At 38.9% G+C, this 17,889-nt stretch overlaps 1 pseudogene; it reads left to right on the plus strand.

The window, feature by feature from the left end:
- The first annotated feature begins 13,681 nt into the window (after nt 1-13,681).
- LOC110810657 (patellin-3 pseudogene) lies at nt 13,682-14,679 on the plus strand (annotated as a pseudogene).
- Nucleotides 14,680-17,889: the final 3,210 nt, after the last annotated feature.

The following is a 17,889-nucleotide window of genomic DNA, read 5'->3' on the forward strand; positions in this document are numbered from 1 at the left end:
CATACTTGGGATATATATTCCCAAATATATAGATATATTTGCATACTTAGATAAGTACTCTCAATAAAATATTTCCCATGAATATTACTTAATTTCATTATTGATTTATTTTAAGATTAATTACTCACATTAAAGTAGTAGAATTTTCTTAGTTGGAGCTTGTGCATGTGACCCATATAGGCTTAGTATTAAATTATTTATAGGACTTTTGACTCATCATCATGATTTATTTATCGCATCAATAAATTGGATGAACATACAGGTCACCAAGAGTGTCACCTAATAAATATATCACAACTCTTACAATGTATAAAAATTTGATCATGAAATTCAATAGTTTGTCCGTGGATGCATAATTACCATATAGTTAATTCATTTCATTTATTATATTTCAGACTAACTCAAGATGTGACTTGTACCAACCATTATTTAACTGAATAGTTGGTATATTTCTTCCTATATAAGAGATTGTACTTCCCTGTATGATTTTAATTAAATGTTATTTATGTTGTTTTAAATTTGATGTATATATATATTAGTTAATTAACCAACACAGGTATTTATTCAAAAATAGAGACTCATAATTGTCAACGTAAAAAATTAACTTGCATAAATATGACATAATTGAAGGTTTTCCCAAAGATGATTCATGTTCTTATCGAAGCACGATTATGTGACTTTAATATCTTTTTTTTTTATATTTAGACGTTACCTTTGTCTTGAGTTAATGAGTTTAAAGTAAATTACTTAAAATATTTTCTCCCATTACAACTCTTAGAATAGTTGGTTGATTTCAACTTGAAAATAAAAATAAATGCATAGATAAAAAAATTATGTTATTATTACACTCTTAGAAAGTACCACAACACTGCAATGAAAAGGAACATGATGAAAACCCAAATGCTAAGGCACCAGATATCTAACATAAATAAAATAAAACAAACTACAAGCATCGTGTTTACAACTCTTTTTAATTTCATCCTTCCAAGACTTAATCAAGAAATGTACTTAGTAGAATCTTTTTTTCCCATTTCCTTGAATATATATATTGGGATTATCCTTGAACAAGTTAGGTATCGCGTTTGGGTCGTTCAATACATGAGGCATCATGTTTAATTCGTTCTGAATTATAATCGTCTCAGCTTATTCAATAACTTTCTTTTTCAATTCCTTAAGAGATGTCTTTAAATGCTCAAGTTGTGAGAAACTCATTTCCTTTTTCGGACCCATCCACCAACACTTACTCTCACATTTTTTTTGTATTTCCTTAAGCTCCGCATTGCGATTTTTCTCGATTTCCAATTGATTGAGAACCTATTTTTATATTTTTCAAATAATAAGTACAAGTCAGTATAAGTTTTAATCCAACAAAAATAAGATCAAATAAGTATATTAAGTTTTAAAATCTAAATATGGTCTACTTAAACCTGTGTGAGGATCATATTGAGCTCATGTATCCTTGAGTTGCGGTGAGCCTCAATGAGCGTCATGGCTCCTGAAGTATCTCGTGGAGGATTACCACAAATGAAATCTTCAATCACTTTTTCAACACAAGGATGACCAAAAGAAAAAGCCTTCTTACAGGGGAAAAAACAATCGTTGCAATATCAACGTCACAAAGAGTGGACAATTCACTAGCTTTCTTAAAAAGACCAACTCTTTGTTTTGAGAAAGTTACTTGGAGGTTGGTTTCGTTACTCATCTTCACCATCTCAATCTTTTGACGTCCCTTGCCCTTCCTATCCATTGCTAAAAGTGAAAGAAAAAGACAATGTGAAGAAAAGATAAAAAAGTTGGTTTATAATTTACTAGGAACTGATAGAAAATGTATAGTGTTTATAAGAGTCGTCGGACTGACATTATTATTTTGCGCTATGCAACATCAAACTTTATTTAAATGAATTTTCTATATAAAATTTTTAATCTTTAATTACTTACTCATTTGGATTCATCAGATTGGAAAATATCATTTTGTACTATCCAACATATAACTTGATTTATAAATTTATTAGCTTTAATTACTTACTCATTTGGAGTCAACAGGTTAGATATTATCATTTTGCACTATCGAATACATAACTCGATTTAGATTAATTTTCTATATAAATTTTTTAACTTTAATTACTTATTCATTTGGAGCAGATTGCATATTATCATTTTGCACCATCCAATATATAAAGTGATTTATAAATTTCTTAACTTTAATTACTTATTTATTGAGAATTATTAGGCTGGACATTATCATTTTGCACTTCAATATTTAACTTGATTAAGAGAGATTTTCTATATAAATTTCTTAGCTTTAATTACATCCTTATTTGGAGTTACCAGACTGGGCATTATCATTTTTCACTATCAAACTTATAATCTGATTTAGACGAATTTTCTATATAAGTTTCTGCCTTTAATTACTTACTCATTTGGAATCATCAGGTTAGACATTATTATTTGCACTATCTATAACTTGATCTAAATGGATTTTTTGCATAAATATTTTAGCTTGCTCATTTGGAGTCACCAGATTGAGCATTATCATTATACACCATCCAGCATATAGCTTGAGTTAGGTGGATTTTTTGTATAAATTTTTTAACTTTACTACGTACTCATTTGGAATCATCAGGTTGTGCATTATCATTTTGCACTATTCAACCTATAGTTTAAGTTAGGTAGATTTTCTATAAAAATTTCTTGGATTTAATTACTTACTCATTTGGTGTTACCAGATTGACTTTATCATTTTGCACTATCCAACATATTGCTTGAGTTAGGTGAATTTTTCATATAAATTTCTTAACTTTAATTAGTTACTCATTTGAAGTCACTAAGTTTGACATTATCATTTTTCACTATCCAATACACAATTTAATTTAGATGAATTCACTATACAAATTTATTGGCTTTAATAACTTACTTGTTTGAAATCATCAAGTTGGACATTATCATTTTTCACTATCCAACACAACTTGATTTAGATGAATTTTCTATATAATTTTTTTTCGATTTTGATGACTTACTCGTTCCGAGTCACCAAGTTGGGCATTATTATTTTATATTGTTCAATATATAATTTGATTTAGACGAATTTTCTATGTAAATTTATCAGCTTTAAAAACTTACTTGTTTGGAATGCTTTACAATCACCTCATTGAAATATGTATGTTCAATATATAATTTGATTTAGACGAATTTTCTATGTAAATTTATCAGCTTTAAAAACTTACTTGTTTGGAATGCTTTACAATCACCTCATTGAAATATGTAGTAAAAAAATCTTGAAGATTGATATAATATTACCTATAAGTTATACGAATTTACCACTTCCAAATCATCCTTGCTTGTAGAACGAAATGAGATGAATCTTCTTAGAAATAGTTATTAGCAGCCACATTTTCTTGCTTATCAAATTTGACAAGATAATAAAAATAGTGTCAGCATATGTGCAAGGATGAATAAAATTTGAATTACATATCTCAATACACAGTATTATATAATTACTGTAGCACCCGGAAAGGAGGAGGAAAAAAAAAAAAAAAAAAAAAAAAAAAAAGGGGGGGGCCACGTCAGCAGCCACGTCAGCAGGCCCGGTCAGCAGTCCCGGTCAACCGGGGCCTGCCACGTGGCAAGATCGTTTCACTCCGAAAGGAGCCACGTTGGCGATCCGCGTGGGTGCGATCCGACGGCCCAGATCAATCACGCGATCGGACGGCCCAGATTCAAACGCACGGACGGCCCAGATTCAATCAAAAACGAACGGCCCAGATTAAAACGAAACGAACGGCTGTGATCAAAAGGCAAGGGGTTATAAATAGAACCCCCACACCAGACCAAAAACCCTAGCCGCCAGCCGCTCGCCGGAGAAGACGAACCAGAGGCCGACCGCCGCCACCCGCCGCCACTCGCCGCCGCACCGGGGAAATTTCCGACCGCCGATCGAGGTAAATTTCATACCCCCGACTCGTTTTTCCCCACTGATTCCTCCTATGGCCAAATCGAAGCCGAAATCCCGGCCAAACGGCCGGAATACGCGGCCGAAGCCCAGCGGCGCCGCCGCGCCCCCTCTCGGTTTTTGCCTCCGACGAGGCCCTTCCCGGCCTCCGTTCGATGCAATTTTTATATCACCGTGATCACCATTCTTTTCTCTACAGGTTGACCGAAGCCAAATCACCAAAACACAAACTTCGCCGGAGAGTCGCCGTACCCGAGAGCGCCGCCGCCGGTAAGCTCCGTTTTTCCGTGATTTTTTTGGCCCCCCGAGGGCCCTAGGGTTGTTTTCTGACAAGGACCAATGCGAGTGTGGCCGAATTCGGCCAAAAACGGCCGAAAACAGTCAACCCGAGGCGACTCGCCGCCGCCAGCGGCGGCGCCGTCGCCGGAGCACGGCGGAGCCGCCGTGCCGGAGTTGCGATTTGGGCCGAAAGAGGCCCTGGGCCTAATTTGGATTTTTTTTGGAACCCGTGCAGGTACTGTTAGCGTGTTTCAGTTCCCCGGGAAAAATTCAGGAGAAAATTAGGGACAGCCTGCAGGCGCACTGTGAATCGTATTCGGATCCCGAAAACAAGTAAGGACCCCTCACCCTATTTCCTATCACGGTATTAAAGTTCAAAATGATAAAACAGTATTTCTTGAATTAACGCATGTGTGAAATTGCTTAAGGTTGCTAATGGAGCCCGAGTCTAGTGTGATTGATGATTTACTGTTATTTGGCCTGTTTACAGCTTTAAATGCAGTATGAGGTTTGATGTGTTCATTTTACAGATTTGTGTGCATGTACTACGTTTTTATTAATTATGGGTTGAATGACTGAAAAACTGATACTGTATGTTGTCTGTTTGGTATGAATTACGATTTGCTTGTTTAAATGTGAATTGATGATGCTGATTGAGGAAAAGGAAAAATGAAAGATTGTGTAGACTGATAATTGTATTATGGGGGTCAGCCTGACTAGATATCCTGGGAGATGGTGGACGGACCGGGTCCGTAGGGAACCCTACCGGGATTGTGGTCTCACATGCCGGACGGGGTATGGAGATCTTATGGTTTTGGCGCCCATACCGGACGGGGTATGGGGACGGCCCGTTTCACCCTCATACCGGACGGGGTATTGAGGTTTATGGTTTTGGCGCCCATACCGGACGGGGTATGGGGACGGCCCGTTTCACCCTCATACCGGACGGGGTATTGAGGTTCATGGTTTTGGCGCCCATACCGGACGGGGTATGGGGACGGCCCTGGAAACTGATTATGAATGTTAAAGGTTAACGGGTAGCGGAACCCCTATGGAGCCCCACGGATACTAGTAGGCTGGTAAATGAGAAAAAAAGATATGTTGTACAATGATTGAATTACAAGAGGCGTGATAAGTGTTATATTTTACAGCTTAGATTATTCAATGATTATGATAATGTTATTGTTTTTCTCATATTGTTTTCATAAATTCCACCAAGGTAAGGGGATGGTAAAAGTTTTATTATTGATAAAAGGTTTTGTTGTTAATAAACGAGTTTTTTGTAAAATTATGCTCCATTGGTCTTTTTGTGGTTTTCTACCCGCCTTTATCTCCGTGACGGTGAGATATCGTGATGTTCTTACTGGGCTAGTGTAGCTCACTCCTTAATTAACCATTTCAGATCAGGAAGACATGGTTCCCGAGCCCGTTCCGCAGGAGGACGACGAAGGGGATGCCTAGAGACTCTGTAGTCATACGCATAGTTTATTTTCGAGTTTTCTTTCTTAGTTAGTTTAACCTTTTATATTTTAAGTACGTTTGTTTGGTTTTTCGTGTAAGGGATGTTAACTGAAATTTTGATCTCGCTTCCGCATTTGATATATTTAAACACTCATTTCATTTTAATATTTTCCGGGGTCGTTACAGTTGGTATCAGAGCCGCATTTCCTCGGACCCATCCCTTACACTATAGTCCTTTAAAGAAATACTCACCGATTGGTCGTTACTCAACCATTCCTTGTAAATGCAGGTACACAGAAATGAGGAGAGGAAGGCCCCCACTAAACCGAGCGGCCCAAGATAATTCGCTTCGGGAGGATTTGGACAGATTATATGAGATGGTGGAAGCTCTCGTAGCTGCTCAGCGAAGGCAAGAGGAGAGAAGGGAGTTACCCGGACCTCCTCCGCTAGCGCAGGTTGAGCCCCCGTTACAGCAGGCTGATCCCGAGCCACCCCGGCAGGAGCCTGTTCCTCCACAGTACCACCCGGCACCACAGCCGCGGTACGACCCGGTACCACAGCCACGGTACCAACAGGTACCGCCACAGCACATTCCAGTGCCCCCACCCCATCAGCAGGCGCCACCACAGGGTCCCCCAGTTCACCCTCAGCCGGCCCCAGTTCCTTTACCTCGGGACCCCGCTCCCTCCTTGATCGACCCTGGCTTCATAGAGAGGTACAGGAGACTGAACCCTTCTACTTTTTCGGGGGAATCCTCTTTTGAAGAGGCCCAATACTGGCTGGCGGAGACTGAGCGAGCCTTTGAGACCTTGGGAGTAATTCCTGAGCAGAGGGCTGCCATTGCCTCCTACATGCTGGTAGGGGAAGCAGTACGCTGGTGGGAGCTCAAGCGGGCCACCCTGCCTGTACCAGTTACTTGGGAGCAGTTCCTAGCGGCTTTCCATGCGGAGTATCTCCCTAAGCACATCCAACATTTAAAGGAAATTGAATTTGCTCAGTTGGTCCAGGGTAATATGACAGTGTCGGAGTATGCCCGCAAGTTCCTGGAGCTGGGCCGACATGCCCCGGAGACATTGTTGGATGAGGGCCGAAAGGCCAGGAAATTCCAGTGGGGTCTCCGCCCGGCGATCAGACAGCACTTGTTGGTGATGGAGCTCGAGACATATTCGGCAGTCCTGGCAAAGGCGCAGATCATAGAAAGGAGCTTCGACACCCGCCCTCAGCTAGCGGGAAGTTCCCGACCTTCAGCCCCGCTCCGCAGGCCAGCGCCTACCATGCCGGTCCAACCCAGCAAGAGACCCAGGCCTGCCGCTCAGGGCCCTCCTCAGGCTATGGGGGCAGCTCGTGGGAAGATCTGCCAGTACTGCGGCAGGGATCATGGGGACCGACCCTGCTACCGCCTCAACAACACCTGTCGCATATGCGGCAGTGCCCAGCACTATGCGAGGGAGTGTCCTAGGAACCAGAATCAAGGGAGGCCTCCAATCCAGGGCAGAGTTTACAACCTTACCCAGAAGGATGCCGATGCAGACCCGGACGTGGTACATGGTATGTATACTATCTCTGGCCACATTGCTCATATTTTGTTTGATACTGGTGCATCACATTCTTTTATTTCACATGTTCTTGCTTCCAAAATTTGTGTACCACCTGATAGACTTGATTCATTATTGTTTGTATCTACCGCTGGGGGGGAGACATTACTAGGAGAGGTTGTCTACAGGGCATGTGCCGTGGAGATAGCAGATAGGAAATTGAGGGTAGACCTGATAGGGTTAGACACAGGGGATTTTGATGTAATCCTAGGAATGGATTGGCTGGCGGCGTATCACGCCACCATAGACTGCTTTAATAAAAAGATTGTATTTAATCCTCCCAACGAGGAGCCATTTACAAGTTAATAAAATTATTCGGTACTGATTCTCCCTAATGACAAATTCTTTTCTTCTTAATTCCCAGTGCGTTGATATTGTATTTTCCCTAACTAGGTAAACCCAAGAAGGAAGTTTGTATCCAAGAGATTCCAGTAGTCCGAGACTTTCCAGACGTATTTCCGGATGAACTGCCCGGTCTACCAGGGGACAGAGAGGTCGAGTTTACCATAGACTTACAGCCAGGAACCCAACCCATCTCGGTAGCTCCTTACCGAATGAGCCGCATCGAGATGGAAGAGCTAAGGAAACAAATCACTGAGCTACAAAACAGTGGCTTCATTAGACACAGCATTTCCCCATGGGGTGCCGGGGTTACTTTTGCAAAGAAAGGAGATGGAACGTTGAGACTGTGTATTGATTATAGAAGGATAAACAAGGTAACAATTAAAAACAAGTACCCTCTCCCCCGGATTGATGACCTTTTCGATCAGTTGCAGGGTGCACAGGTCTTTTCTAAAATAGATCTACGATCAGGTTACCATCAGGTAAAAGTGAGAGCAGAAGACATCCCCAAGACGGCATTCCGAACCAGGTACGGACACTATGAGTTCCTGGTTATGCCGTTTGGGCTAACCAACGCCCCGGCCATCTTTATGGATCTAATGAACAGAATCTTCAGAGAGTTCTTGGATAAATTTGTCATCGTGTTCATCGATGATATCTTAGTCTACTCAAAAAGTAGAGAAGAACATGCTCATCATCTTGCCCAAGTCCTCCAGGTACTCAGGGAAAAGAAGTTGTATGCAAAGTTGAGCAAGTGTGGATTTTGGCTCGAGCAAACCGCCTTCCTAGGACATGTTATATCGAAGGAAGGGGTGTCGGTGAACCCCGAAAAGGTTGAAGCGGTACTTGGTTGGAAAAGGCTGACAACAGTTAAGGAAATTCGCAGTTTCCTAGGGATGGCGGGTTATTACCGCCGGTTTGTCGAAGGGTTCTCCAGTCTAGCGGCCCCTCTAACCCGACTCACAAAGAAGAATGCAAAGTTTGATTGGAATGAGAACTGCGAAAGGAGTTTTTCAGAATTGAAGAAGCGACTGACTACTGCACCCGTGCTGGCTCTACCGAGTGGATCAGGAGGGTATACAGTTTATAGTGATGCCTCCTATCTGGGCCTGGGTTGTGTCCTGATGCAGTATGGAAAGGTTATAGCATATGGGTCTAGACAGCTAAAGAATCATGAGAAGAACTATCCTACCCATGATTTGGAGCTTGCCGCAATCATACACGCCTTGAAAATCTGGCGCCATTATTTGTATGGAGAGACCTTTCAGATCTACACCGATCATAAGAGCTTGAAGCACATCTTCACTCAGAAGGATCTCAACATGCGTCAGAGAAGGTGGATGGAACTCCTCAAGGACTATGATTGTGACATCCTATACCATCCAGGTAAGGGCAACGTAGTAGCCGATGCCCTCAGTAGGAAGAGTGCAGGCACCCTAGCCCATCTGATGGTTTCGGAATGCAGGTCCATTGGGGCTACGCAGCAGGTTCGACTGCAAGATCTGAAGAGGGCCACATGTTTGAGCCACCTAGCAGTCCAACCCGAGCTAATCCAAAGAATAAAGGAAGCCCAGTCAATCGACTCCGCCCTAGTAAACCGCAAGAAGGATGCAGAACAGGGAGTGAACTCAGAATTTCAGATCTCTGCCGACGGATTGATTCGTTTCAAGGACAGAATGTGTGTCCCAGACGACAATGAATTAAAAAGAGACATCATGACAGAGTCCCATAGTTCAAGGTTCGCCATGCATCCAGGAAGTACAAAAATGTACCAAACTATGCGACCCCGATTATGGTGGAATGGGATGAAGAGAGATATAGCCGACTTTGTATCTAAGTGCTTGGTATGTCAGCAGGTCAAAGCAGAACATCAACGCCCAGGGGGGTTGCTTCAGCCTTTACCGATTCCAGAATGGAAGTGGGAACACATCACCATGGACTTCGTATCGGGACTACCCAAGGCACGATCGGGACACGATGCCATATGGGTAATTGTTGACCGACTCACTAAGTCTTCCCACTTCCTGGCCATCAGAATGACTGATTCGTTGGACAAGTTGGCAAGAATGTATGTCCGGGAAATAGTCAGACTGCATGGGGTCCCAGTAACAGTGGTATCCGACAGGGATCCCAGATTCACTTCTCGGTTTTGGAATAGTTTCCAGCAAGCTATGGGAACAAAGCTGTCCCTCAGTACTGCCTTCCACCCCCAAACCGATGGACAATCAGAGAGGACAATCCGTACGCTGGAGGATATGCTCCGAGCTTGTGTCCTTGACTCCGGAGGCCATTGGGACGACCATCTACCCCTGATAGAGTTTGCCTACAACAACAGTTACCAAGCAAGCATCGGCATGGCCCCATACGAGGCGCTATACGGGCGTCCGTGCAGGTCACCGATTTGTTGGGAGGAAGTGGGCGATAGAAGATTGTTTGGCCCGGATTTAGTGGAAGAAACCACGTCCAAGATAGTTAAGATCAAGAAGAACATCCAGACAGCTCAGAGTAGGCAAAAGAGCTATGCTGATACCCGGAGGAGAGACCTGACCTTTGAGAAAGGTGACCGGGTGTTTCTTAAAGTCACCCCCTTCAAGGGAATTAGTAGGTTCGGCAGAAGGGGAAAATTAAACCCCAGATACATTGGACCCTTTGAAATCTTAGACAAGATTGGTACCACTGCCTACAGACTTGCACTGCCCCCTGAGCTCTCCCGGGTTCACAATGTGTTTCATGTATCTATGCTGCGCAAGTACAATCCGGACCCTTCTCATGTCGTGGCTCATGAACCGCTCTCACTCCGAGAGGACTTGTCTTATGAAGAAGTACCGGTCAGTATCACGGACCGAGAAAGCAGAATACTCTGTAACCGGGAAATATCATTTGTAAAAGTCTTGTGGCAGAACCACACGCCTAGGGAGGCGACTTGGGAGCTGGAATCAGAATTTAGGGCCCAATATCCTCATCTGTTTGATCAAGAGTAATGAGGCAAATTTGGGGACCAAATTTCTTTATGGGGGGGAGAGTTGTAGCACCCGGAAAGGAGGAGGAAAAAAAAAAAATTTATGAGGTCGTTGCACTTAATGCCCTGTCCGGCATGAGGGTGAAACAGGCCGTCTCCATACCCCGTCTGGTATGAGTGCCAAAATACTAATCTTTGATACCCCGTCTGGTATGAGGCAACGTTCACGGTAGGGTTCCCTATATACCCGGTCCGTCCACCATCTCCTAGGATATCCAGTAAGGCTACTGTTCATCCATTTACTTAATTAAATAATTTTTCGTTTACCTTTAATTTCTAATTTTTCACTTTAACCGTAATTACATGAAACAAGCAATACATGCATCAAGGAAACACAATCGCATCATCATATAAATTTCAGTGTATTATCATGCATTCAAAAACTATAAAATCAACCAATCAGCTAAACATGGAAAACAGTAATAAATAATCAGTTCCGGCTCCATTAGTGACTTGTAATTAATTGTAGATATTTTTTAAACTATTCAAAATACTGTATTATTATTAATTAAACTTCAATTCCATAATAAGGAATAAGGTGAGGGATTCTTACACAAATTAATGTCCGAGATGCTAAACTTTCAGTCGTACCTACTGATGGGTCCCCGAGATTCCTTGAATTTTTATTTAGGGATTAAAACATATTTCAAGTACCTAGAAATATTCTAAAAAACTCAAAATCAATCTTAGAAACTCTTTTTGGCCAATTTTGGAATTTTGACACGGCAGCTCCACCGTGCTTTGGCGACGACATTGCCGCCTACAACGGTGGTTTACCTCGAGTTGGCCGTTTTCGGCCATTTTCAGTCGATTTCGGCCAGTTTTGTACCCATCCCTACGAGAAAATACGTTAAAAGATCTCGAATGGCTAAAAAAAGTCAAAAATCAAAGCTTACCGGCAGTAGAGTTTTCCAGTGCGGCGGCTCTGCTGGCTCACCTTCACGGTTGGGTATTTTACTTTAGTCAACCTGTAGAGAAAAGAATGGTGATTACATTGGTAGAAAAATTACACGAAATGGAAATCAGGAAGGGCCTCATCAGAGGTAATTTTTGCTTTTTTTCGCGGTGGTGCTGCCGGGCTTTGGCCCGCAGTTTTCGGCTCATCCGCTGGTCCTTTTGCTCCGATTTGGCTATGAGGGTGTTAAAAATTGAATTTCAAGTGAATGAGAAAAAATTTACCTTTTTTGGCGGTCGAAAGTGGCTCCGGCGCGATGGCAAACGACGGTCGACTACCTTCCCGGCGACTGGCTCTTCTTCTCTGGCGGTGGGGTCTGACGGCTAGGGTTAGGGGTTGGTGTGAAGAGAGTTATTTATATTCATATTCTTTTAATCTGTACCGTTCATCACGTTTGATCTTGACCGTCCGATTGCGTTTAAATAGGAAGTGAATATGGATCATTCATCACGATTTAATCTGGACCGTCCGATCTGTTTAAATAGAAAGTGAATCAGGACCATTCATCGTGATTTGATCTGAACTGTCTGATCGTGTTTTAAAAAGTGAACAAATCCGGACTGTCCATGCGCGCGGGAACAAATTCGGACCGTCCGATCGTGAACACGCGAATCGTCAACGTGGCTTCCCGCGTAGCACCGCGTCAACGTGCCTTGCCACACGGCGGGCTCTGATTTGTCGGAGCTGTTGACTGGGTGTCCTATGTATCACAATTTTCTCAAATTATATTTTGACCATCAGTTTCTGATTTTTTTTTTCAAAAACACCCACATAATTCAAAATTTCATCTATTTTTTTCAAAATTATTTTCAATTTCATCCTACTCTTATTTTTCTTCATTTTTACATTAATAAAAATTTTAAAAATTAAAAAAATTAAAAATTTATATTTATACAATTAATTTTAATTATATTAAAATAAATTAAGGGTATTACAATTTTATTTTAATTTTTTTTATTTAATACAGACTTAATGTTAAGACCAAATTTAATAATAAAAAAAAACAGATTGAACAAAATATAAATTTGATAATAAAAATAAATACTATTAAATATTTAAATAATAAAAATAAATAAAAAGCGATTATTTAATCTAAATATTAATTAATAATTAAAAAATAAAATTTAAAATATTATTAATCACAAATATAAAATTTTCTATCAATAATGGTTTGGAAAAGCTAATGCTTGCAAACTATTATTACGCACTTGCAACGGTAAAACTAAAAAAAAATTCACTCTCTTTACAAAAAGGCAAAAAGAATTAAATATTTATATTTTCGAAAATTTTAAATGAAAAAGGGCAGGACAGGAAAAGAAAATGATGTGAACGAAGCATAGGATTCCAGATATTTGTCAGAAAGAAACTCCCCCCTTCATCTTCAACCTTTTGCTCGCCAACTTCAGTCTTTCCATGGCTTCTTGATAACTTCTAAACTTGACCGCATATAGACAAAACCCAACCACTTTTCACTTTCTCCAACTCCACCTCTTTCCCCCCAAAACTACACAAACCCAAAACAACTCATGGCCGAACCACAACACCCGCCGCCACCTGCGGAGGCTCCGGCAGCGCCGTCGCCGCCCTCTTCCGTTGCCGAAAATGCTTCCCCTGCACCGGACAAGGAAGACCCACCAGCACAGCCAACATTAACTGAACAGACTCCGCCTCCTCCTCTTGATCCTCTTCCTTCTGATGAACCTCCGAAAATTCCAGAAAAGGAAGAGCAGCAGCCGCCGGAAACGGAACCTGAGAAGACCTTGACGTTGGAGAAAGAACCGGAGCAGGTGACCGCAGAGTCTAGATCGCTTGCGGCGATGATGGAGAAAGAGGAGCTTCCGCCGCCGCAGCAGGAAGTAAGTGAGAAAACAATGGCGGTTAACGCCGACAAGGAGGTTTCCGGCGACGTGAAAGATAAAAGTAAGGCTCCTCAGAGCTTGGTTTCCTTCAAGGAGGAGAGCAATAACGTGGCTGATCTCTCTCAGTTCGAGAAGAAAGCTTTATTAGAATTCAAGCAGCTTGTTCAGGAAGCTCTAAACACTCGTTAATTCAGCTCTCCGCCACCTCCAAAAGAATCTACCATGGCGACTGAACCAAAAACTGAAGCAGTATCCTCCGCTGAGTCCGATGCTAGCACCACCATAAACCCACCTCAAGAACCAGCAGTTCCTGAAAAGCCACAAGAGAAATCTCAAGAAGAAGTGAAGCTGGAGACTCACTCGCCGGAGGAATTCTCCACTTTGGGAATTCCTCTTCTGAAAGACGACCGGAGCGATGTCATTCTGCTGAAATTCCTCAGAGCCAGGGATTTCAAACCCAAGGACGCTTTTATCATGATCAAGAACACAATTCAATGGAGAAAAGACTTCGGCATCGAGGAGCTTGTCGACGAAGATCTCGGCGATGACCTGGACAAAGTTGTGTTTATGCACGGACATGACAAGGACGGGCATCCAGTTTGTTACAACATTTATGGAGAGTTTCAGAACAAGGAGTTGTATCAGAAGACATTTTCAAATGAAGAGAAGAGGATGAAGTTTTTGAGATGGCGGATTCAATTCTTGGAAAGGAGTATAAGGAAACTTGATTTTAGTCCTGGTGGTGTTTGTACTATTTTTCAGGTTAATGATCTGAAGAATTCCCCTGGACCTGGAAAAAGAGAGCTTAGATTGGCAACTAAACAGGCTCTGCACATTCTTCAGGACAATTACCCTGAGTTTGTGGCCAAACAGGTAATAATTAGAATGATAATCAAATTAATTGCTGATTAAATTTGAATTAACTAGGATTTAATCTTTTGAAATCAAGAAAACTCATAACATTTATTTATCGCATCAATAAATTGGATGAACATACAGGTCACCAAGAGTGTCATCTAATAAATGGATCACAACTCTTACAATGTATAAAAATTTGATCATGAAATTTAATAGTTTGTCCGTGGATGCATAATTACCATATAGTTAATTCATTTCATTTATTATATTTTAGATTAATTCAAAATGTGACTTGTACCAACTATTATTTAACTGAATAGTTGGTATATTTCTTCCTATATGAGAGATTGTACTTCCCTGTATGTTTTTAATTAAATGTCATTTATATTGTTTTAAATTTGATGTATATATATATTAGTTAATTAACCAACACAGGTATTTATTCAAAAATAGAAACTCATAATTGTCAACATAAAAACTTAACTCGCATAAATATGACATAATTGAAGGTTTTCCCAAAGATGATTCATGTTCTTATCGAAGCACGATTATGTGACTTTAATATATTTTTTTTTATATTTAGACGTTACCTTTGTCTTGTGTTAATGAGTTAAAAGTAAATTACTTAAAATATTTTCTCCTATTACAACTCTTAGAATAGTTGGTTGATTTCAACTTGAAAATAAAAATAAATGCATAGATAAAAAAATTATATTATTATTACACTCTTTGAAAGTACCGCAACACTGCAATGAAAAGGAACATGATGAAAACCCAAATGCTAAGGCACCAGATATCTAACATAAATAAAATAAAACAAACGGCAAGCATTGTGTTTACAACTCTTTTTAATTTCATCCTTCCAAGACTTAATCAAGAAATGTACTTAGTAGAATCTTTTTTTTCCCATTTCCTTGAATATATATATTGGGATTATCCTTGAACACGTTAGGTATCGCGTTTGGGTCGTTCAATACATGAGGCATCATGTTTAATTTGTTCTGAATTATAATCGTCTCAACTTCTTCAGTAACTTTCTTCTTCAATTCCTTAAGAGATGTCTTTAAATGCTCAAGTTGTGAGAAACTCATGTCCTTTTTCGGACCCATCCACCAACACTTACTCTCACATTTTTTTTTGTATTTCCTTAAGCTATGCATTGCAATTTTTCTCGATTTTCAATTGATTGATAACCTATTTTTATATTTTTCAAATAATAAGTACAAGTCAGTATAAGTTTTAATCCAACAAAAATAAGATCAAATAAGTATATTAAGTTTTAAAATCTAAATATGGTCTACTCAAACCTGTGTGAGGATCATATTGAGCTCATGTATCCTTGAGTTGCGGTGAGTCTCAATGAGCGTCATGGCTCCTGAAGTATCTCGTGGAAGATTATCACAAATGAAATCTTCAATCACTTTTTTAACACAAGGATGACCAAAAGAAAAAGCCTTCTTACTAGGGGAAAAACAATCATCGCAATATCAACGTCACAAAGAGTGGACAATTCACTAGCTTTCTTAAAAAGACCAGCTCTTCGTTTTGAGAAAGTTACTTGGAGGTTGGTTTCGTTACTCATCTTCACCATCTCAATCTTTTGACAGCCCTTGCCCTTCCTATCCATTGCTAAAAGTGAAAGAAAAAGACAATGTGAAGAAAAAATAAAAAAGTTGGTTTATAATTTACTAGGAACTGATAGAAAATGTGCAGTGTTTATAAGAGTCGTCGGACTGACATTATTATTTTGCACTATGCAACATCAAACTTTATTTAAATGGATTTTCTATATAAATTTTTTAATCTTTAATTACTTACTCATTTGGATTCATCTGATTGGGAAATATCATTTTATACTATCCAACATATAACTTGATTTATAAATTTATTAGCTTTAATTACTTACTCATTTGGAGTCAACATGTTAGACATTATCATTTTGCACTATCGAATACATAACTCGATTTAGATTAATTTTCTATATAAATTTTTTAACTTTAATTATTTATTCATTTGGAGCAGATTGCATATTATCATTTTGCACCATCCAATATATAAACTGATTTATAAATTTCTTAACTTTAATTACTTATTTATTGGGAATTATCAGGCTGGACATTATCATTTTGCACTATTCAATATTTAACTTGATTAAGAGAGATTTTTTATATAAATTTCTTACCTTTAATTACATCCTCATTTGGAGTTACCAAGCTAGGCATTATCATTTTTCACTATCAAACATATAATCTGATTTAGATGAATCTTCTATATAAATTTCTGCCTTTAATTACTTACTCATTTGGAGTCATCAGGTTAGACATTATTATTTTGCACTATCTATAACTTGATCTAAATTGATTTTTTGCATAAATTTCTTAACTTTAATTACTTGCTCATTTGGAGTCACCAGATTGAGCATTATCATTATACACCATCCAGCATATAGCTTGAGTTAGGTAGATTTTATGTATAAAATTTTTAACTTTAATTACGTACTCATTTGGAATCATCAGGCTGTGCATTATCATTTTGCACTATTCAACCTATAGTTTAAGTTAGGTAGATTTTCTATAAAAATTTCGTGGATTTAATTACTTACTTATTTGGTGTTACCAGATTGAGTTTATCATTTTGCACTATCCAACATATTGCTTGAGTTAGGTGAATTTTTTTTATAAATTTTTTTAACTTTAATTACTTACTCATTTGGAGTCACTAAGTTTGACATTATCATTTTGCACTATCCAATACATAATTTAATTTAGATGAATTTTCTATTCAAATTTATTAGCTTTAATAACTTACTTGTTTGGAATCATCAAGTTGGAAATTATCACTTTTCACCATCCAACACAACTTGATTTAGATGAATTTTTTATATAATTTTTTTTTGGTTTTGATGACTTACTCGTTCTGGGTCACCAAGTTGGGCATTTTTATTTTATATTGTTCAATATATAATTTAATTTAGACGAATTTTCTTTGTAAATATATCGGCTTTAAAGACTTATTTGTTTGGAATGCTTTACAATCACCTCATTGAAATATATAGTAAAAAAATCTTGAAAATTGATATAATATTACCTTTAAGTTATACGAATTTACCATTCCAAATCAGCATTGCTTGTAGAACGAAATGAGATGAATATTCTTAGAAATAGTTATTAACAGCCACATTTTCTTGCTTATCAAATTTGACAAGATAATGAAAATAGTGTCAACATCTATGCATGGATAAATAAAATTTGAATAACACATCCCAATACACAATATTATATAATTACCAACCTATTTCCTAATATATATATATATATCAAATTTGGGATGATAATGAAAATATTTTTCATGTTTCTCCACACATGAATATTAAGTTAGTCAACAAAAAATTACAAACTTGGTAATAAAATTATAGCGAATATTGCAAAACCACCATGAAGTTCAACATGTTATATATAAAAAAAATTAAACTTATAAGAAAATCCCAAAGTACTGAATATCATACAATTACCAACCTACTAATTATTTTAATAACAATTTTCCTCTTTTCAACCTTAGCTATAAAAGGTTTT

Source organism: Carica papaya, chromosome 1, assembly GCF_054855325.1.
Source record: "Carica papaya isolate Zhongbai chromosome 1, ASM5485532v1, whole genome shotgun sequence".
NCBI classification, from domain to species: Eukaryota; Viridiplantae; Streptophyta; class Magnoliopsida; order Brassicales; family Caricaceae; genus Carica; species Carica papaya.